The sequence below is a fragment of the Cherax quadricarinatus genome, chromosome 2 (genome assembly GCF_038502225.1).
Source record: "Cherax quadricarinatus isolate ZL_2023a chromosome 2, ASM3850222v1, whole genome shotgun sequence".
Lineage (NCBI taxonomy): Eukaryota > Metazoa > Arthropoda > Malacostraca > Decapoda > Parastacidae > Cherax > Cherax quadricarinatus.
In genome coordinates this window covers 16,247,557-16,269,051 of record NC_091293.1, presented here as the reverse complement: position 1 = coordinate 16,269,051, position 21,495 = coordinate 16,247,557, and the positions used below count along the sequence as shown (strand labels likewise).

General features: G+C 45.3%; 1 protein-coding gene across 1 annotated transcript in view; it reads right to left on the bottom strand.

The window, feature by feature from the left end:
- LOC138853370 (ionotropic receptor 21a-like) overlaps nt 1-21,495 on the bottom strand; it is a 106,542-nt gene that overhangs the window by 37,297 nt on the left and 47,750 nt on the right. The window lies entirely within an intron of this gene.

Below are 21,495 nucleotides of genomic sequence, written 5' to 3'. Positions count from 1 at the left end.
AGCCATCTTCCACATATCAGACACTACACCTGTTTGAAGAGATAAATTAAAAATATTAGTTAATGGTTCACAGAGTTCCATTTTGCATTCCTTAAGAACCCTTGAAAAAACCTCATCAGGACCCGGCGACTTATTTTGCTTCAGTCTGTCTATCTGCCTCACAACCATCTCACTAGTGACTGTGATGTTACATAATTTATCTTCTTCTAGCCCACTGTAAAAATTAATTACTGGAATATTGTTAGTGTCTTCCTGTGTAAAAACTGAGAGAAAATAATAAAAACTGAGAGAAAATAATGATAATAAAAACTGTGTGTGTGTGTGTGTGTGTGTGTGTGTGTGTGTGTGTGTGTGTGTGTGTGTGTGTGTGTGTGTGTGTGTGTGTGTGTGTGTGTGCCCCCACTTCTAAGTATTCATACTACTAATAAATACCGGTAGATACCAGTAATTCTAAGCTTACCAATACTTGTAACACTTATCGATTCTACTTATAAAATTCAGAAAGTAGCTAGGTTTTAAAATTTAGCTTGTGTCAGCTTAAGTGTCTGACGTTATCCCTCACTACCGCTTTACTCCTTGCACTCTCGTCTATGCTATTTCTATTCTAATTCTTGTAATGGCTTGCAGGAGTGAGTGACCAGTATCTAACAGTGATGCAGGACCAGACTTAACCTTGCAAAATGCAACCTCAACAGGTGAAATACTTGCGCTGACAGCGGTGTGATGACAAGTTGCCGGAAGCTGATGACGTATCGTTGTACATAGGCCTTCTATCACTATTTTGTAACTCCTTCACCCGTGATGTTTATAACCATATATGCTCATGCATCCCGCGTTCCTCAAGTGATTTCACTTTTCACTTATTACAGAATACACTTCACATTCGGTGTTACACTTTATATGTATAATGGCATACAAACTGTTGTGACGTCACTGCTTCAGTAGGCCTACTGCCACCTTCCCTTGTTGTATATTTTATTTTTTCTTTCTCCTTTTGCTTATTAACTTTTTCACTCTCACATTACGGTGCCCCACATTTCACTTGTTAACCAAATGCTGGTAATTCTTGATCACCCGTTTCCACACTCACTTTGATCTTTTTATGTTTGTATCTGTGTGGCAACAGTGCCTAGTAGATCCACAACGGTTTGGCACTTTTAAAAGAAAATACTGAATTTAGGTTTCCCCTCGAATTTTTTCAACTAATAACTATAGTTATCACTCGTAGGGTTGTTCACTGACTTTGTCACTACCACTGATTACCGCTAGGGGTTATTGCACGCCTCAAAAACACGAAGGTTCTCGGAGCCTTGTGTACCCACGTCTGCACCCACCGTGTGTGTGTGTGTGTGTGTGTTTGTGGTTGCAGGGGTCGAGTCCTAGCTCCTGGCCTGTGTGTGTGTGTGTGTGTGTGTGTGTGTTAGGTGGTCATAGAGTTTTGTGAATATCTTGGATACAGTGATTTTAGTGGATTTGAGATGGGTAATGAGATGCATTTGTGGATGTGAAATGTGATTTTTGTGTTTGTTCAGAAGAGGTGTGTTGGGAGATGGGTGAGTGGATGTGAAGAAATGTGGGTGAGATGGAGAGGGGTATGGGGAGGGTTGTATTAGAAATTTAATGAAATATGGGGGGATTTTACTGAAAATAAAGGTAATGTGTGAATATTTTAAAAAGAAATTATAGAATTGAAAAGTTATGATATATTGGAAAAGAATGGAGGGTGTAGAAACATGTCGCAGTAGTTGGGTAGTGAGATTAGTTGTTGTGAGTATAATATCAATTTATGTGGATACAAGGAGATGGGTATGGAGAGGATTTTATTAGAATTTTAGTAATGTAGGGAGGAATGTGTATTACATTTAAGATTCAGTAAAACGAAGGGGAAAAATTTGTATCGAATAAATTGTGAATAAATTGGTAAGTGATGAGGGTTGTGGGTAATGTAGTCGAACTAGAGATACCAAAAAAGTGGTTATAAGTTGTGGGTTGTTGATGTGACTTTTTCTGATGAAATTAGTTAAAACGAGAAAAAATTGTGGGGTGTGGGTGATGTGGGTTGTGGGTGTTGTGGGTTGTGAGTGATGTGGGTTGTGGGTGTTGTTGTCGAACTAGAGATGCTGAAAAGATGTTATAACTGGGTTGTTGTTGTGGGTGATGTGGGTTGTGGGTGTTGTGGGATGTGGGTGTTGTGGGTTGTGGGTGTTGTTGTCGAACTAGAGATGCCGAAAAGATGTTAGAAGTGGGTTGTTGTTGTGGGTGATGTGGGTTGTGGGTGTTGTGGGTTGTGGGTGTTGTGGGTTGTGGCTGTTGTGGGTTGTGGGTGTTGTTGTCGAACTAGAGATGCTGAAAAGTGTTTATAAGTTGTGGGTTGTTGTGGTTTTTTCTGATGAAATTAGTTAAAACGAGAAAAAATTGTGGGGTGTGGGTGATGTGGGGTGTGGGTGTTGTGGGATGTGGGTGTTGTGGGTTGTGGGTGTTGTTGTCGAACTAGAGATATCGAAAAAAGAGTTGATTCTGTTGTAAGTGTTCGTGTGTGTTTGGCTTGTGTTCATGCTTTTTTGCGTTCATGTTATATCTTAGTTGGAGGAGAGTGTACTCATAGAAATTGGTAATCGTCTTGGTTATAGTGATTTGAGAGGATTTGTGTGAAAATGGGTGTTAGTCTGTTATGTTGATCTTAGTTTATGGTGATTTTGGCGGTGTTTTGACTGTATTCAGTGGTGTTTTAGTAGTATTCAGTGGTGTATTTGGGAGTACTCAAAATGATATTTTGGAAGTGTTTCAGTGTTGTTTGGAAATGTTCATAGGTATTTTTGTGAGTATTCAAATGATTTATGAGAGTGTTTTGAATGTGTTCAAAGTAAAAGTGAGGTGTGTGTGCGTATTAACTTCGTAATATGTAAAATTGTGACTAGTGAATTTATCGAAAAGTGGTTATAAGTTGTAAGTGTTGTGGTGACTTTTTCTGATGAAATAGTTAAAACGAGAAAAATGTCTAGACTTGTGTTGTATTTTGTAAAGAAATTGTGGATTGTTGTGGTTATTAACGAAAAAAAATGTGAAATTATTTGGGTTATCCTGGGTTAAGAGTGAAAAATGTGTAGGGGGAAGTCGACAAGATTCAGCCTGTGTGTGTGAGGCCATCACGTGACGTCACTGACCGCCAAGTAAACACAGGTGGGGTGACGTCACACTTGTTTAGACCTGTAGTAAGAGAAAGTACCATGCCCCATGGGAGGAGTTCATTTGAATGCTTAGCCTGAGAGGGGGGAATCCAAAAACTTGATCCAAGGAGATGGAGTCTTTGTATTATCGAGAAAACCTTGATCCAAGGAGATGGAGAGTTGGTATTATTGATTTCGAGAAAAATTTGATCCGAGGAATTGGAGCAGGGAATTTGGGGTGAAAGTGGGAGTCCATTTTGAATGCTTACCACCAGAGGGGGGAATCCAAAAAACTTGATCCAAGGAAGTAGAGCAGGAATATTTGGGGTGAAAGAGGGAGTCCATTTTGAATGCTTAGCCCCAGAGGGGGGAATCCAAAAAACTTGATCCGAGGAGATCATAAAAAAATGAAATTAAAAAAAAAAAAATCGAAAAAATTGGGATGGGGGTGAAAGTGGGAGGGGGAACCTCAAAAATTTGATCCGAGGAGATGGAAAGCACAAGAAAATGAAATTAAAAAAAAAATTCGAAAAAAATCTGAAAAAAATTCGGGGAGCGGGGGCGATCCGGACGACGCTGCAGAAGGCGCGGGCGGGCGTGAGGGCGGGTGGGGCGCCGGTCGGGCGGGTGTGCAGGGCGCGGGTGGGGGCGTGGGTGGGGGGTTGAGGGTGAGGTGGTCGAGGGTGAGGTGGTCGAGGGTGAGGTGGTCTAGGGTGAGGTGGTCGAGGGTGAGGTGGTCGAGGGTGAGGTGGTCGAGGGTGAGGTGGTCGAGGGTGAGGTGGTCGAGGGTGAGGTGGTCGAGGGTGAGGTGGTCGAGGGTGAGGTGGTCGAGGGTGAGGTCAAGGTAATTAGCATAAAGGTGTGAAAAGGAGTCTGCTCAGAGGAGACCATACCGTGGAGACCGTACCGTGGGCCGGACCGCTCAGCGCATGGACCGCTCAGCGCATGGACCGCTCAGCGCATGGACCGCTCAGCGCATGGACCGCTCAGCGCATGGACCGCTCAGCGCATGGACCGCTCAGCGCATGGACCGCTCAGCCGCAGAGACCGCTCTGTAGAAATCACACCTACTAACGTTTTTCAGAGCATAGTTCTAGCTGCCCAGACAACTTTTGTTCTGAGTAGGGAAATTTGATGTATCAAAAATGATCCCAAATGGATGAACAATAGATTAAGACGTCTCATTGGTCAAAAGAGAGGCATATATAGGCATATCAAAAGAGGGGATGGGCAGTTAAAAATTCAATATATTCAGTTAAAGAGAGAAATAAAAAAAAAGGAATAAGAAAAGCAAAAAGGGATTATGAGGCTAAGGTCGCAAGGGATTCGAAGACTAATCCAAATGAGTTCTTTCAAGTAAACAGAAGTAAGATTAGGGACAAGATAGGCTCGCTTATGAGTAATTCAGGTCAGATCACTGATAGTGATAAGGATATGTATGAAATTTTCAATACTTACTTCCTCTCAGTTTTTACCCAGGAAAATACTAGCAAAACTCCAGAAATAATAGATTATGTAGAGCAGGACGATAATAAACTATGCATGATTGCAGTAACTAGTGACATGGTCCTCAGACAAAAAGAGAAATTAAAACAACAAATCCCCAGGTCCTGATGAACTGTTTGCAAGGGTGTTAAAGAAATGTAAAGAGGAACTTAGCATACCTTTTTGCTAATCTTTTCAACGTATCACTTCAAACTGGCATAGTGCCTGATAAGTGGAAAATGGCAAATGTAATACGTATTTACAAGGCAGGTAACAGGTTCTTAGCGTTGAACTATAGACCAATAAGCCTTACCTCCATTGTGGGAAAATTTATGGGATCAATAATTACCAAAATAATTCGTAGCCATCTTGATAGGCATAAACTGATCAATGAATCTCAACACGGTTTTACAAAGGGGTGTTAATGTCTTACGAATTTACTAATTTTTTTAACTAAAGGTGTTTGAGGAGGTAGATCATGGTAACGAATATGATATTATGTATATGGACTTCAGTAAGGCTTTCGATAGAGTTCCACATCAGAGGCTATTGAGGAAACTTAAGGCATATGGAATAGGAGAAATTTTTTCCTGGGTAGAGGCATGGTTGACAAATAGGCAGCAGAGAGTTTGCATAAAAGGGGAGAAATCTGAATGGAGACACGTCACAAGCGGTGTTTCGCAGGGGTCAGTATTGGGCCCGTTGTTGTTTACAATTTACATAAACGACATAGATGAGGGAATAAATAGGGACGTAAGCAAATTTACTGATGACACCAAAATAGGCCTTCCAGTTCATTCTAAGGAGGACATTAGAGCACTCCAGGATGATTTGAATAGACTGATACAATGGTCGCAGAAGTGGCAGATGAAGTTTAATACAGACAAATGCAAAGTTCTAAATGTTGGACAGGAAAATAACCATGCCACATATAAACTAAATAATGTAGATCTTAATACTACTGATTGTGAGAAGGATTCAGGAGTTCTGGTTAGCAGTAATCTAAAACCAAGACAACAGTGCATTAGTGTTGGCAATAAAGCTAACAGAATCCTTGGCATCATATCTAGAAGTATAAATAATAGAAGTCCTCAGGTTGTTCTTCAGCTCTATATATCCTTGGTTAGGTCTCATTTAGATTATGCTGCGCAGTTCTGGTCACCGTATTACAGAATGGATATAATGCACTATAAAACGTACAGAGAAGGATGACGAAGTTAATCCCATGTATCAGAAATATTCCCCATGAGGATAGACTGAGGGCCCTGAATCTGTACTCTTTAGAAAGGCGTAGAATTAGTGGGGTTATGATCAAGGTGTATAAATGGAAAACAGGAATAAATAAAAGGGATGTAAATAGCATGCTGAAAATTTCCAGTCAAGACAGGACTCGCAGCAATGGTTTCAGGTTGGAAAAATTCAGATTCAGGAAGGATATAGGAAAGCACTAGTTTGGTAATAGAGTTGTGGATGAGTGGAACAAACTCCCGAGTACAGTTATAGAGGCTAAAACGTTGTGTAGTTTTAAAAATAAGTTAGATAAATTCATAAGTGGGTGTGGGTGGGTGTGAGCTAGACCTGACTAGCTTGTGTTACTAGGTCTGATGCCGTGCTCCTTCCTTAAATGGAAGTGACCTGACTTGGTGGGTCATTGGGCTAAACTGGAGGGTGATATTGACCTGCTTCGCATGGGTCAGTAGGCCTGCTGCAATGTTCCTTCTTTCTTATGTTCCTATGAAGAAGAAGAAGAAGAAGAAGAAGAAGAAGAAGAAGAAGAAGAAGAAGAAGAAGAAGAAGAAGAAGAAGAAGAAGAAGAAGAAGAAGAAGAAGAAGAAGACGAAATAGAAGAAGACGAAATAGAAGAGGAAGACGACGTACAAGGAGGAGCAGACATCCCCAGCTGTGTTTTACACGCAGGAGATCTCTTCATCCATGGTAAGAGACACAACACTCAACTAACACTCATGTACCTTGTTGCTTCTTGGTGAACAGCAGGAACAAGGAGACTCCAAAATGACTCAACCTGACTAGGAATCGAACCTGGTTCCCTTCGGTTAGGGAACTAGGCTCTCTTACCGAGTTATAGGACACGGAATTGTTCAAAAAAAAAAAATAATCCAAGTTCCCCGAGCTTTATCAGGATAACTTTTGTCAGGATAACTTATCTTGTCAACTTGTTAAACAACTTGTCATGTGAAAGTCTTGATGTTCCATTACCGTTCCATGCATGCAAACATTGTATCTGCTGGAGATGTGAAGAAACGCCGTAGGCCTAAGAAGATTTAGAGGGATCTGGGAACTGGAAAAACATAAATAAACCTGAAGAACTTGGGTTAATATTTTGAGAAATCAAGGAGATGGAACACATAGTAATTATCATTACATTATTCACTAAAAGTATTTACTTTATTAGGAATATTCAGCGCAGCACGGCCTTGACGAGACACATGCGGTTTTCTGTTTGTACTCACTTATGTATGTGTGTTGCCTGGAGGAGAAGACACGCTGAGAAAATAAAAGATAATAGACTGTGTAATAAATCAGTGAAGAAGTGGTGAAGAATGAGGTGTTAGTGAGGTGTTAGAGTGAGGTGTTAGAGTGAGGTGTTAGTGTGAGGTGTTAGAGTGAGGTGTTAGAGTGAGGTGTTAGAGAGAGGTGTTAGAGTGAGGTGTTAGAGTGAGGTGTTAGAGTGAGGTGTTAGAGTGAGGTGTTAGTGTGAGGTGTTAGAGTGAGGTGTTAGAGTGAGGTGTTAGAGTGAGGTGTTAGAGTGAGGTGTTAGTGTGAGGTGTTAGTGTGAGGTGTTAGTGTGAGGTGTTAAAGTGAGGTGTTAGTGTGAGGTGTTAGTGTGAGGTGTTAGTGTGAGGTGTTAGAGTGAGGTGTTAGTGTGAGGTGTTAGAGTGAGGTGTTAGAGTGAGGTGTTAGAGTGAGGTGTTAGAATGAGGTGTTAGAGTGAGGTGTTAGTGTGAGGTGTTAGTGTGAGGTGTTAGTGTGAGGTGTTAGAGAGAGGTGTTAGCGTGAGGTGTTAGAGTGAGGTGTTAGAGTGAGGTGTTAGAGTGAGGTGTTAGAGTGAGGTGTTAGAGTGAGGTGTTAGTGTGAGGTGTTAGAGTGAGGTGTTAGAGTGAGGTGTTAGAGTGAGGTGTTAGAGTGAGGTGTTAGTGTGAGGTGTTAGTGTGAGGTGTTAGTGTGAGGTGTTAAAGTGAGGTGTTAGTGTGAGGTGTTAGTGTGAGGTGTTAGTGTGAGGTGTTAGAGTGAGGTGTTAGTGTGAGGTGTTAGAGTGAGGTGTTAGAGTGAGGTGTTAGAGTGAGGTGTTAGAATGAGGTGTTAGAGTGAGGTGTTAGTGTGAGGTGTTAGTGTGAGGTGTTAGTGTGAGGTGTTAGAGAGAGGTGTTAGCGTGAGGTGTTAGAGTGAGGTGTTAGAGTGAGGTGTTAGAGTGAGGTGTTAGAGTGAGGTGTTAGAGTGAGGTGTTAGAGTGAGGTGTTAGAGTGAGGTGTTAGAGTGAGGTGTTAGAGTGAGGTGTTAGAGTGAGGTGTTAGAGTGAGGTGTTCGAGTGAGGTGTTAGAGTGAGGTGTTAGTGTGAGGTGTTAGAGTGAGGTGCTAGAGTGAGGTGTTAGAGTGAGGTGTTAGTGTGAGGTGTTAGAGTGAGGTGTTAGAGTGAGGTGTTAGAGTGAGGTGTTAGAGTGAGGTGTTAGTGTGAGGTGTTAGTGTGAGGTGTTAGGGTGAGGTGTTAGAGTGAGGTGTTAGTGTGAGGTGTTAGTGTGAGGTGTTAGAGTGAGGTGTTAGAGTGAGGTGTTAGAGTGAGGTGTTAGAGTGAGGTGTTAGAGTGAGGTGTTAGAGTGAGGTGCTAGAGTGAGGTGTTAGAGTGAGGTGTTAGAGTGAGGTGTTAGTGTGAGGTGTTAGTGTGAGGTGTTAGTGTGAGGTGTTAGAGTGAGGTGTTAGTGTGAGGTGTTAGAGTGAAGTGTTAGTGTGAGGTGTTAGTGTGAGGTGTTAGTGTGAGGTGTTAGAGTGAGGTGTTAGAGTGAGGAGTTAGAGTGAGGTGTTAGAGTGAGGTGTTAGAGTGAGGTGTTAGAGTGAGGTGTTAGAGTGAGATGTTAGAGTGAGGTGTTAGAGTGAGGTGCTAGAGTGAGCGTGATAGTGTGAGGTGTTAGAGTGAGGTGTTAGTGTGAGGTGTTAGTGTGAGGTGTTAGAGTGAGGTATTAGAGTGAGGTGTTAGAGTGAGGTGTTAGAATGAGGTGTTAGAGTGAGGTGTTAGAGTGAGGTGTTAGAGTGAGGTGTTAGAGTGAGGTGTTAGAGTGACGTGTTAGAGTGAGGTGTTAGAGTGAGGTGTTAGAGTGATGTGTTAGAGTGAGGTGTTAGTGTGAGGTGTTAGAGTGAGGTGTTAGTGTGAGGTGTTAGTGTGAGGTGTTAGAGTGAGGTGTTAGAGTGAGGTGTTAGAGTGAGGTATTAGAGTGAGGTGTTAGAGTGAGCGTGATAGTGTGAGGTGTTAGAGTGACCGTGATAGTGTGAGGTGTTAGAGTGAGGTGTTAGAGTGAGGTATTAGAGTGAGATGTTAGAGTGAGGTGTTAGACTGAGGTGTTAGAGTGAGGTGTTAGAGTGAACGTGATAGTCTGAGGGTGTTAGAGTGAGGTGTTAGAGTGAGGTGTTAGAGTGAGGGTGTTAGTGTGAGGGTGTTAGTGTGAGGGTGTTAGAGTGAGGTGTTAGAGTGAGGTGTTAGAGTGAGATGTTAGAGTGAGGTGTTAGAGTGAGCGTGATAGTGTGAGGGTGTTAGAGTGAAGTGTTAGAGTGAGGTGTTAGAGTGAGGTGTTAGAGTGAGGTGTTAGAGTGAGGTGTTAGATTGAGGTGTTAGAGTGAGGTGTTAGAGTGAGCATGATAGTGTGAGGGTGTTAGTGTGAGGTGTTAGAGTGAGGGTGTTAGTGTGAGGGTGTTAGTGTGAGGTGTTAGAGTGAGGTGTTAGAGTGAGGTGTTAGAGTGACCGTGATAGTGTGAGGGCGTTAGAGTGAGATGTTAGAGTGAGGGTGTTAGTGTGAGGGTGTTAGTGTGAGGTGTTAGAGTGAGCTGTTAGAGTGAGGTGTTAGAGTGAGGTGTTAGAGTGAGGTGTTAGAGTGAGGTGTTAGAGTGAGGTGTTAGAGTGAGCGTGATAGTGTGAGGGTGTTAGAGTGAGGTGTTAGAGTGATGGTGTTAGTGTGAGGGTGTTAGTGTGAAGTGTTAGAGTGAGGTGTTAGAGTGAGGTGTTAGAGTGAGATGTTAGAGTGAGGTGTTAGAGTGAGGTGTTAGAGTGAGGTGTTAGAGTGAGCGTGATAGTGTGAGGGTGTTAGAGTGAAGTGTTAGAGTGAGGTGTTAGAGTGAGGTGTTAGAGTGAGGTGTTAGAGTGACCGTGATAGTGTGAGGGTGTTAGAGTGAGGTGTTAGAGTGAGGGTGTTAGTGTGAGGGTGTTAGTGTGAGGTGTTAGAGAGAGGTGTTAGAGTGAGGTATTAGAGTGAGGTGTTAGAGTGAGGTGTTAGAGTGAGGTGTTAGAGTGAGGTGTTAGAGTGAGGTGTTAGAGTGAGGTGTTAGAGTGAGGTGTTAGAGTGAGGTGTTAGTGTGAGGTGTTAGAGTGAGGTGTTAGAGTGAGGTGTTAGAGTGAGGTGTTAGAGTGAGGTGTTAGAGTGAGGTGTTAGAGTGAGCGTGATAGTGTGAGGGTGTTAGTGTGAGGTGTTAGAGTGAGGGTGTTAGTGTGAGGGTGTTAGTGTGAGGTGTTAGGGTGAGGTGTTAGAGTGAGGTGTTAGAGTGAGGTGTTAGAGTGAGGAGCTAGAGTGAGCGTGATACTGTTAGGGTGTTAGAGTGAGGTGTTAGAGTGAGGGTGTTAGTGTGAGGGTGTTAGTGTGAGGTGTTAGGGTGAGGTGTTAGAGTGAGGTGTTAGAGTGAGGTGTTAGAGTGAGGTATTAGAGTGAGGTGTTAGTGTGATTTGTTAGAGTGAGGTGTTAGAGTGAGCGTGATAGTGTGAGGGTGTTAGAGTGAGGTGTTAGAGTGAGGGTGTTAGTGTAAGGGTGTTAGTGTGAGGTGTTAGAGTGAGGGTGTTAGTGTGAGGTGTTAGTGTGAGGTGTTAGTGTGAGGCGTTAGAGTGAGGTGTTAGTGTGAGGTGTTAGTGTGAGGTGTTAGTGTGAGGTGTTAGAGTGAGGTGTTAGTGTGAGGTGTTAGAGTGAGGTGTTAGAGTGAGGTGTTAGAGTGAGGTGTTAGAGTGAGGTGTTAGAGTGAGGTGTTAGTGTGAGGTGTTAGTGTGAGGTGTTAGTGTGAAGTGTTAGAGTGAGGTGTTAGTGTGAGGTGTTAGTGTGAGGTGTTAAAGTGAGGTGTTAGAGTGAGGTGTTAGAGTGAGGTGTTAGAGTGAGGTGTTAGAGTGAGGTGTTAGAGTGAGGTGTTAGAGTAAGGTGTTAGAGTGAGGTGTTAAAGTGAGGTGTTAGTGTGAGGTGTTAGTGTGAGGTGTTAGTGTGAGGTGTTAGAGTGAGGTGTTAGTGTGAGGTGTTAGTGTGAGGTGTTAGAGTGAGGTGTTAGTGTGAGGTGTTAGAGTGTGGTGTTAGAGTGAGGTGTTAGAGTGAGGTGTTAGAGTGAGGTGTTAGAGTGAGGTGTTAGAGTGAGGTGTTAGTGTGAGGTGTTAGTGTGAGGTGTTAGTGTGAGGTGTTAGAGTGAGGTGTTAGTGTGAGGTGTTAGTGTGAGGTGTTAGTGTGAGGTGTTAGAGTGAGGTGTTAGTGTGAGGTGTTAGAGTGAGGTGGTATAGTGAGGTGTTAGAGTGAGGTTTTAGAGTGAGGTGTTAGAGTGAGGTGTTAGTGTGAGGTGTTAGTGTGAGGTGTTAGTGTGAGGTGTTAGAGTGAGGTGTTAGTGTGAGGTGTTAGAGTGAGGTGTTAGTGTGAGGTGTTAGTGTGAGGTGTTAGAGTGAGGTGTTAGAGTGAGGTGTTACAGTGAGGTGTTAGAGTGAGGTGTTAGAGTGAGGTGTTAGAGTGAGGTGTTAGAGTGAGGTGTTAGAGTGAGGTGTTAGAGTGAGGTGTTAGAGTGAGCGTGATAGTGTGAGGGTGTTAGAGTGAAGTGTTAGAGTGAGGTGTTAGAGTGAGGTGTTAGAGTGAGGTGTTAGAGTGACCGTGATAGTGTGAGGGTGTTAGAGTGAGGTGTTAGAGTGAGGGTGTTAGTGTGAGGGTGTTAGTGTGAGGTGTTAGAGTGAGGTGTTAGAGTGAGGTATTAGAGTGAGGTGTTAGAGTGAGGTGTTAGAGTGAGGTGTTAGAGTGAGGTGTTAGAGTGAGGTGTTAGAGTGAGGTGTTAGAGTGAGGTGTTAGAGTGAGGTGTTAGTGTGAGGTGTTAGAGTGAGGTGTTAGAGTGAGGTGTTAGAGTGAGGTGTTAGAGTGAGGTGTTAGAGTGAGGTGTTAGAGTGAGGTGTTAGAGTGAGCGTGATAGTGTGAGGGTGTTAGTGTGAGGTGTTAGAGTGAGGGTGTTAGTGTGAGGGTGTTAGTGTGAGGTGTTAGAGTGAGGTGTTGGAGTGAGGTGTTAGAGTGAGGAGCTAGAGTGAGCGTGATACTGTGAGGGTGTTAGAGTGAGGTGTTAGAGTGAGGGTGTTAGTGTGAGGGTGTTAGTGTGAGGTGTTAGGGTGAGGTGTTAGAGTGAGGTGTTAGAGTGAGGTGTTAGAGTGAGGTATTAGAGTGAGGTGTTAGTGTGAGGTGTTAGAGTGAGGAGTTAGAGTGAGCGTGATAGTGTGAGGGTGTTAGAGTGAGGTGTTAGAGTGAGGGTGTTAGTGTAAGGGTGTTAGTGTGAGGTGTTAGAGTGAGGGTGTTAGTGTGAGGTGTTAGTGTGAGGTGTTAGAGTGAGGTGTTAGTGTTAGGTGTTAGAGTGAGGTGTTAGAGTGAGGTGTTAGAGTGAGGTGTTAGAGTGAGGTGTTAGAGTGAGGTGTTAGTGAGAGGTGTTAGTGTGAGGTGTTAGTGTGAGGTGTTAGAGTGAGGTGTTAGTGTTAGGTGTTAGAGTGAGGTGTTAGAGTGAGGTGTTAGAGTGAGGTGTTAGAGTGAGGTGTTAGAGTGAGGTGTTAGTGAGAGGTGTTAGTGTGAGGTGTTAGTGTGAGGTGTTAGAGTGAGGTGTTAGTGTGAGGTGTTAGTGTGAGGTGTTAGAGTGAGGTGTTAGAGTGAGGTGTTAGAGTGAGGTGTTAGAGTGAGGTGTTAGAGTGAGGTGTTAGAGTGAGGTGTTAGAGTGAGGTGTTAGTGTGAGGTGTTAGTGTGAGGTGTTAGAGTGAGGTGTTAGTGTGAGGTGTTAGTGTGAGGTGTTAGAGTGAGGTGTTAGTGTGAGGTGTTAGAGTGTGGTGTTAGAGTGAGGTGTTAGAGTGAGGTGTTAGAGTGAGGTGTTAGAGTGAGGTGTTAGAGTGAGGTGTTAGAGTGAGGTGTTAGAGTGAGGTGTTAGAGTGAGGTGTTAGTGTGAGGTGTTAGAGTGAGGTGTTAGAGTGAGGTGTTAGAGTGAGGTGTTAGAGTGAGGTGTTAGTGTGAGGTGTTAGTGTGAGGTGTTAGTGTGAGGTGTTAGAGTGAGGTGTTAGTGTGAGGTGTTAGTGTGAGGTGTTAGTGTGATGTGTTAGAGTGAGGTGTTAGTGTGAGGTGTTAGAGTGAGGTGGTAGAGTGAGGTGTTAGAGTGAGGTTTTAGAGTGAGGTGTTAGAGTGAGGTGTTAGTGTGAGGTGTTAGTGTGAGGTGTTAGTGTGAGGTGTTAGAGTGAGGTGTTAGTGTGAGGTGTTAGTGTGAGGTGTTAGAGTGAGGTGTTAGAGTGAGGTGTTAGAGTGAGGTGTTAGAGTGAGGTGTTAGAGTGAGGTGTTAGAGTGAGGTGTTAGAGTGAGGTGTTAGAGTGAGGTGTTAGAGTGAGGTGTTAGAGTGAGGTGTTAGAGTGAGGTGTTAGAGTGAGGTGTTAGAGTGAGGTGTTAGAGTGAGGTCTTAGAGTGAGGCGTTAGTGTGAGGTGTTAGTGTGAGGTGTTAGTGTGAGGTGTTAGTGTGAGGTGTTAGTGTGAGGTGTTAGTGTGAGGTGTTAGAGTGAGGTGTTAGAGTGAGGTGTTAGTGTGAGGTGTTAGAGTGAGGTGTTAGAGTGAGGTGTTAGAGTGATGTGTTAGAGTGAGGTGTTAGAGTGAGGTGTTAGAGTGAGGTGTTAGAGTGAGGTGTTAGAGTGAGGTGTTAGTGTGAGGTGTTAGAGTGAGGTGTTAGAGTGAGGTGTTAGAGTGAGGTGTTAGAGTGAGGTGTTAGTGTGAGGTGTTAGTGTGAGGTGTTAGTGTGAGGTGTCAGAGTGAGGTGTTAGTGTGAGGTGTTAGTGTGAGGTGTTAGTGTGAGGTGTTAGAGTGAGGTGTTAGTGTGAGGTGTTAGAGTGAGGTGTTAGTGTGAGGTGTTAGAGTGAGGTGTTAGAGTGAGGTGTTAGAGTGAGGTGTTAGAGTGAGGTGTTAGTGTGAGGTGTTAGTGTGAGGTGTTAGTGTGAGGTGTTAGAGTGAGGTGTTAGTGTGAGGTGTTAGTGTGAGGTGTTAGAGTGAGGTGTTAGAGTGAGGTGTTAGAGTGAGGTGTTAGAGTGAGGTGTTAGAGTGAGGTGTTAGAGTGAGGTGCTAGAGTGAGGTGTTAGAGTGATGTGTTAGAGTGAGGTGTTAGTGTGAGGTGTTAGTGTGAGGTGTTAGTGTGAGGTGTTAGAGTGAGGTGTTAGTGTGAGGTGTTAGAGTGAAGTGTTAGTGTGAGGTGTTACTGTGAGGTGTTAGTGTGAGGTGTTAGAGTGAGGTGTTAGAGTGAGGTGTTAGAGTGAGGTGTTAGAGTGATGTGTTAGAGTGAGGTGTTAGAGTGAGGTGTTAGAGTGAGATGTTAGAGTGAGGTGTTAGAGTGAGGTGCTAGAGTGAGCGTGATAGTGTGAGGTGTTAGAGTGAGGTGTTAGTGTGAGGTGTTAGTGTTAGGTGTTAGAGTGAGGTATTAGAGTGAGGTGTTAGAGTGAGGTGTTAGAATGAGGTGTTAGAGTGAGGTGTTAGAGTGAGGTGTTAGAGTGAGGTGTAAAAGTGAGGTGTTAGAGTGAGGTGTTAGAGTGAGGTGTTAGAGTGATGTGTTAGAGTGAGGTGTTAGAGTGAGGTGTTAGAGTGAGGTGTTAGAGTGAGGTGTTAGTGTGAGGTGTTAGTGTGAGGTGTTAGAGTGAGGTGTTAGAGTGAGGTGTTAGAGTGAGGTATTAGAGTGAGGTGTTAGAGTGAGGTGTTATTGTGAGGTGTTAGAGTGAGGTGTTAGAGTGAGGTGTTAGAGTGGGGTGTTAGAGTGAGGTATTAGAGTGAGGTGTTAGAGTGAGGTGTTAGACTGAGGTGTTAGAGTGAGGTGTTAGAGTGAGCGTGAAAGTCTGAGGGTGTTAGAGTGGGGTGTTAGAGTGAGGGTGTTAGTGTGAGGGTGTTAGTGTGAGGGTGTTAGAGTGAGGTGTTAGAGTGAGGTGTTAGAGTGAGATGTTAGAGTGAGGTGTTAGAGTGAGCGTGATAGTGTGAGGGTGTTAGAGTGAAGTGTTAGAGTGAGGTGTTAGTGTGAGGGTGTTAGAGTGAGGTGTTAGAGTGAGGGTGTTAGTGTGAGGGTGTTAGAGTGAGGTGTTAGAGTGAGGTGTTAGAGTGAGGTGTTAGAGTGAGGTGTTAGAGTGAGGTGTTAGAGTGAGGTGTTAGAGTGAGCGTGATAGTGTGAGGGTGTTAGTGTGAGGTGTTAGAGTGAGGGTGTTAGTGTGAGGGTGTTAGTGTGAGGTGTTAGAGTGAGGTGTTAGAGTGAGGTGTTAGAGTGACCGTGATAGTGTGAGGGTGTTAGAGTGAGATGTTAGAGTGAGGGTGTTAGTGTGAGGGTGTTAGTGTGAGGTGTTAGAGTGAGGTGTTAGAGTGAGGTGTTAGAGTGAGGTGTTAGAGTGAGGTGTTAGAGTGAGGTGTTAGAGTGAGGTGTTAGAGTGAGATGTTAGAGTGAGGTGTTAGAGTGAGCGTGATAGTGTGAGGGTGTTAGAGTGAAGTGTTAGAGTGAGGTGTTAGTGTGAGGGTGTTAGAGTGAGGTGTTAGAGTGAGGGTGTTAGTGTGAGGGTCTTAGAGTGAGGTGTTAGAGTGAGGTGTTAGAGTGAGGTGTTAGAGTGAGGTGTTAGAGTGAGGTGTTAGAGTGAGGTGTTAGAGTGAGCGTGATAGTGTGAGGGTGTTAGTGTGAGGTGTTAGAGTGAGGGTGTTAGTGTGAGGGTGTTAGTGTGAGGTGTTAGAGTGAGGTGTTAGAGTGAGGTGTTAGAGTGACCGTGATAGTGTGAGGGTGTTAGAGTGAGATGTTAGAGTGAGGGTGTTAGTGTGAGGGTGTTAGTGTGAGGTGTTAGAGTGAGGTGTTAGAGTGAGGTGTTAGAGTGAGGTGTTAGAGTGAGGTGTTAGAGTGAGGTGTTAGAGTGAGGTGTTAGAGTGAGGTGTTAGAGTGAGGTGTTAGAGCGAGCGTGATAGTGTGAGGGTGTTAGAGTGAGGTGTTAGAGTGAGGGTGTTAGTGTGAGGGTGTTAGTGTGAAGTGTTAGAGTGAGGTGTTAGAGTGAGGTGTTAGAGTGAGGTGTTAGAGTGAGGTGTTAGAGTGAGGTGTTAGAGTGAGGTGTTAGAGTGAGCGTGATAGTGTGAGGGTGTTAGAGTGAAGTGTTAGAGTGAGGTGTTAGAGTGAGGTGTTAGAGTGACCGTGATAGTGTGAGGGTGTTAGAGTGAGGTGTTAGAGTGAGGGTGTTAGTGTGAGGGTGTTAGTGTGAGGTGTTAGAGTGAGGTGTTAGAGTGAGGTGTTAGAGTGAGGTGTTAGAGTGAGGTGTTAGAGTGAGGTGTTAGAGTGAGGTGTTAGAGTGAGGTGTTAGAGTGAGGTGTTAGAGTGAGGTGTTAGAGTGAGGTGTTATTGTGAGGTGTTAGAGTGAGGTTTTAGAGTGAGGTGTTAGAGTGAGGTTTTAGAGTGAGGTGTTAGAGTGAGGTGTTAGAGTGAGCGTGATAGTGTGAGGGTGTTAGTGTGAGGTGTTAGAGTGAGGGTGTTAGTGTGAGGGTGTTAGTGTGAGGTGTTAGAGTGAGGTGTTAGAGTGAGGTGTTAGAGTGAGGAGCTAGAGTGAGCGTGATACTGTGAGGGTGTTAGAGTGAGGTGTTAGAGTGAGGGTGTTAGTGTGAGGGTGTTAGTGTGAGGTGTTAGGGTGAGGTGTTAGAGTGAGGTGTTAGAGTGAGGTGTTAGAGTGAGGTATTAGAGTGAGGTGTTAGTGTGAGGTGTTAGAGTGAGGTGTTAGAGTGAGCGTGATAGTGTGTGGGTGTTAGAGTGAGGTGTTAGAGTGAGGGTGTTAGTGTGAGGGTGTTAGGGTGAGGGTGTTAGAGTGAGGGTGGTAGAGTGAGAGTGTTAGAGTGAGGGTGTTAGGGTGAGGGTGTTAGAGTGAGGGTGTTAGAGTGAGAGTGTTAGAGTGAGGGTGTTAGGGTGAGGGTGTTAGAGTGAGGGTGTTAGAGTGAGGGTGTTAGTGTGAGGTGCTAGAGTGAGGGTGTTAGTGTTAGGGTGTTAGAGTGAGGGTGTTAGAGTGAGGGTGTTAGAGTGAGGGTGTTAGAGTGAGGGTGTTAGAGTGAGGGTGTTAGAGTGAGGTGTTAGAGTGAGGTGTTAGAGTGAGGGTGTTAGTGTGAGGGTGTTAGGGTGAGGGTGTTAGGGTGAGGTGTTAGAGTGATGTGTTAGAGTGAGGGTGTTAGGGTGAGGGTGTTAGGGTGAGGTTGTTAGTGAGGGTGATAGAGTGAGGGTGTTAGAGTGAGGGTGTTAGGGTAAGGGTGTTAGGGTGAGGGTGTTAGAGTGAGGGTGTTAGAGTGAGAGTGTTAGAGTGAGGGTGTTAGGGTGAGGGTGTTAGGGTGAAGGTGTTAGAGTGAGGGTGTTAGAGTGAGAGTGTTAGAGTGAGGGTGTTAGGGTGAGGGTGTTAGAGTGAGGGTGTTAGAGTGAGGGTGTTAGAGTGAGGGTGTTAGAGTGAGGGTGCTAGAGTGAGGGTGTTAGAGTGAGGGTGTTAGAGTGAGGGTATTAGGGTGAGGGTGTTAGAGCGAGGGTGTTAGAGTGAGGGTGCTAGAGTGAGGGTGTTAGAGTGAGGGTGTTAGAGTGAGGGTGTTAGAGTGAGGGTGTTAGTGTGAGGGTGTTAGAGTGAGGGTGTTAGAGTGAGGGTGTTAGTGTGAGGGTGTTAGAGTGAGGGTGTTAGGGTGAGGGTGTTAGGGTGAGGGTGTTAGAGTGAGGGTGTTAGAGTGATCGTGTTAGAGTAAGGGTGTTAGAGTGAGGGTATTAGAGTGAGGGTGTTAGAGTGAGGGTGTTAGAGTGAGGGTGTTAGAGAGAGGGTGTTAGAGTGAGGGTGTTAGAGTGAGGGTGTTAGAGTGAGGGTGTTAGAGTGAGGTTGTTAGAGTGAGGGTGTTAGAGTGAGGGTGTTAGAGTGAGGGTGTTAGAGTGAGGGTGTTAGGGTGAGGGTGTTAGAGCGAGGGTGTTAGAGCGAGGGTGTTAGAGTGAGGGTGTTAGGGTGAGGGTGTTAGAGTGAGGGTGTTAGAGTCAGGGTGTTAGAGTGAGAATGTTAGAGTGAGGGTGTTAGAGCGAGGGTGTTAGAGTGAGGGTGTTAGGGTGAGGGTGTTAGAGTGAGGGTGTTAGAGCGAGGATGTTAGAGTGAGGGTGTTAGGGTGAGGGTGTTAGAGTGAGGGCGTTAGAGTGAGGGTGTTAGAGTGAGGGTGTTAGAGTGACGGTGTTAGGGTGATGGTGTTAGAGTGAGGGTGTTAGCGTGAGGGTGTTAGAGTGAGGGTGTTAGAGTGAGGGTGTTAGAGTGAGAGTGTTAGAGTGAGGGTGTTAGAGTGAGGGTGTTAGAGTGAGGGTGTCAGAGTGAGGGTGTTAGGGTGAGGGTGTTAGAGTGAGGGTGTTAGAGTGAGGGTGTTAGAGTGAGGGTGTTAGGGTGAGGGTGTTATGGTGAGGGTGTTAGGGTGACGGTTTTAGAGTGAGGGTGTTAGAGTGAGGGTGTTAGAGCGAGGGTGTTAGAGTGAGGGTGTTAGGGTGAGGGTGTTAGAGTGAGGGTGTTAGAGTGAGGGTGTTAGAGTGAGGGTGTTAGGGTGAGGGTGTTAGGGTGAGGGTGTTAGGGTGAGGGTGTTAGGGTGAGGGTGTTAGAGTGAGGGTGTTAGAGTGAGAGTGTTAGAGCGAGGGTGTTAGAGTGAGGGTGTTAGGTTGAGGGTGTTAGTTTGAGGGTGTTAGAGTGAGGGTGTTAGAGTGATTGTGTTAGGGTGAGGGTGTTTGGGTGAGGGTGTTAGAGTGAGGGTGTTAGAGTGAGGGTGTTAGGGTGAGGGTGTTAGGGTGAGGGTGTTAGGGTGAGTTTGTTAGGGTGAGTGTGTTAGAGTGAGGGTGTTAGAGTGAGGGTGTTAGGGTGAGGGTGTTAGGGTGAGGGTGTTAGGGTGAGGGTGTTAGGGTGAGGGTGTTAGGGTGAGGGTGTTAGGGTGAGGGTAAGGGTGTTAGGGTGAGGGTGTTAGGGCGAGGGTGTTAGGGTGAGGGTGTTAGGGTGAGGGTGTTATGGTGCGAGTGTTAGGGTGAGGGTGTTAGGGTGAGGGTGTTAGGGTGAGGGTGTTAGGGTGAGGGTGTTAGGGTGAGGGTGTTAGGGTGAGGGTGTTATGGTGAGGGTGGTAGGGTGAGGGTGTTAGGGTGAGGGTGTTAGGGTGAGGGTGTTAGGGCGAGGGTGTTAGGGTGAGGGTGTTAGGGTGAGGGTGTTATGGTGAGGGTGTTAGGGTGAGGGTATTAGGGTGAGGGTGTGGGTGGTAGGGTGAGGGTGTTAGGGTGAGGGTGTTAGGGTGAGGGTGTTAGGGTGAGGGTGTTATGGTGAGGGTGTTAGGGTGAGGGTGTTAGGGTAAGGGTGTTAGGGTGAGGGTGTTAGGATGAGGGTGTTAGGGTGAGGGTGTTATGGTGAGGGTGTTATGGTGAGGGTGTTAGGGTGAGGGTGTTAGGGTGAGGGTGTTAGGGTGAGGGTGTTAGGGTGAGGGTGTTAGGGTGAGGGTGTTATGGTGAGGGTGTTATGGTGAGGGTGTTAGGGTAAGGGTGTTAGGGTGAGGGTGTTAGGGTGAGGGTGTTAGGGTGAGGGTGTTATGGTGCGGGTGTTATGGTGAGGGTGTTAGGGTGAGGGTGTTAGAGTGAGGGTATTTGGGTGAGGGTGTTAGGGTGAGGGTGGTAGGGTGAGGGTGTTAGGGTGAGGGTGTTAGGGTGAGGGTGTTAGGGTGAGGGTGTTATGGTGAGGGTGTTAGGGTGGCGAGGGTGTTAGGGTGGCGAGGGTGTTAGGTTGGCGAGGGTGTTAGGGTGGCGAGGGTGTTAGGGTGGCGAGGGTGTTAGGGTGGCGAGGGTGTTAGGGTGGCGAGGGTGTTAGGGTGGCGAGGGTGTTAGGGTGGCGAGGGTGTTAGGGTGGCGAGGGTGTTAGGGTGTGGTTGTTAGGGTGAGGGTGTTAGGGTGAGGGTGTTAGGGTGAGGGTGTTAGGGTGAGGGTGTTAGGGTGAGGGTGTTATGGTGAGGGTGTTTGGGTGAGGGTGTTAGGGTGAGGGTGTTAGGGTGAGGGTGTTATGGTGAGGGTGTTAGGGTGAGGGTGTTAGGGTGAGGGTGTTAGGGTGAGGGTGTTAGGGTGGTGAAGTCGTTGGTAATGACATTGGACGACTTTCAAAAAGAAAGTCAGGCTACAAGATATGCCATTGTCATTATTGCCCAGCAGTCGTTACAGACAAACTCTAGAAGCAATGCCATGTCTGTGTGTGAGCTGTGTTTGAGTCTGTGTGAGTTTGGGAATGAGTCTGTGAGTTAATTTGCCACAGAAACACTGGAGGAGTGATACATCCATCTTTCCTAGCCTGCAGAGTGGCTGAAGGGAGTGGAAGGCGAAGAGACAACCTTCTTCTGTACCAGCCTACTCCTGTACCAGCCTGCTCCTGTACCAGCCTAGTCCTGTACCAGCCTACTCCTGTACCAGCTACTCTCAAGTATCTTAATATCGAAGCTCAGACTTAAGTTTATACTTACGAAAGAAAAAAAATATGAATGACATGAAGAATAAAAATAAGAAGGCTTTCTTTTAATGGTTTATCGCAGCAGCGGGTTAATAACCAGGACAACCCAAGACAGCCAAACATAGTGAACCAGGACAACCCAAGACAGCCAAACATAGTGAACCAGGACAACCCAAGACAGCCAAACATAGTGAACCAGGACAACCCAAGACAGCCAAACATAGTGAATTATTTCCAGTAAAACGTTTACGCCATCTTTACCCGAGTCAAAATGACGGTTTTGAAGGGACTTGAGCTAGAGTACACCGTAGTCACGCTGGTGTGGGATTCGTCTGTAAAATAACTGCATTTGTGACCACAGCCGTGGTCCATGTTAAACCTCCTTATGATGGTGTATAGAAATATACTTAGTTGGATTAATCTTATTAGAGGCACTTGCCATGGTTTAAGCCCCACACTTTCCATGATTTATTTACGTCCTATTCCCCATGAATGTGACCCACGACAGTCGATAAGCTTCCACATATCTTTTTAACTGACAGGTGAACATAAGTAGCAAGTGATGGAAGACATTCCCTTAGCGCGTCTCGCACCAGGATTTGAACCCAGGTCTTCTCTACTTCATAAGTGAAGCAGAAACTTCTCTGATATAAAGTAAAGCCTTGGAATGCTTGATTAATGAGCGAGACTTGATATGTTATCTTGTTAAAGATAAAGTATGTAAAAGCAGCAGTAAACTTGACTGAAATAGAGTATAAATTGCTACTCTCACAGCTACACTCACAACTATTACCAGATTGGTACAAAATGCAAAAAAAATGTATCAAAATTAGACTAACTTCTAGGTGTCTGTTTAGTCTCGTCCCGCCTTGGGATCGATTCCGGGTT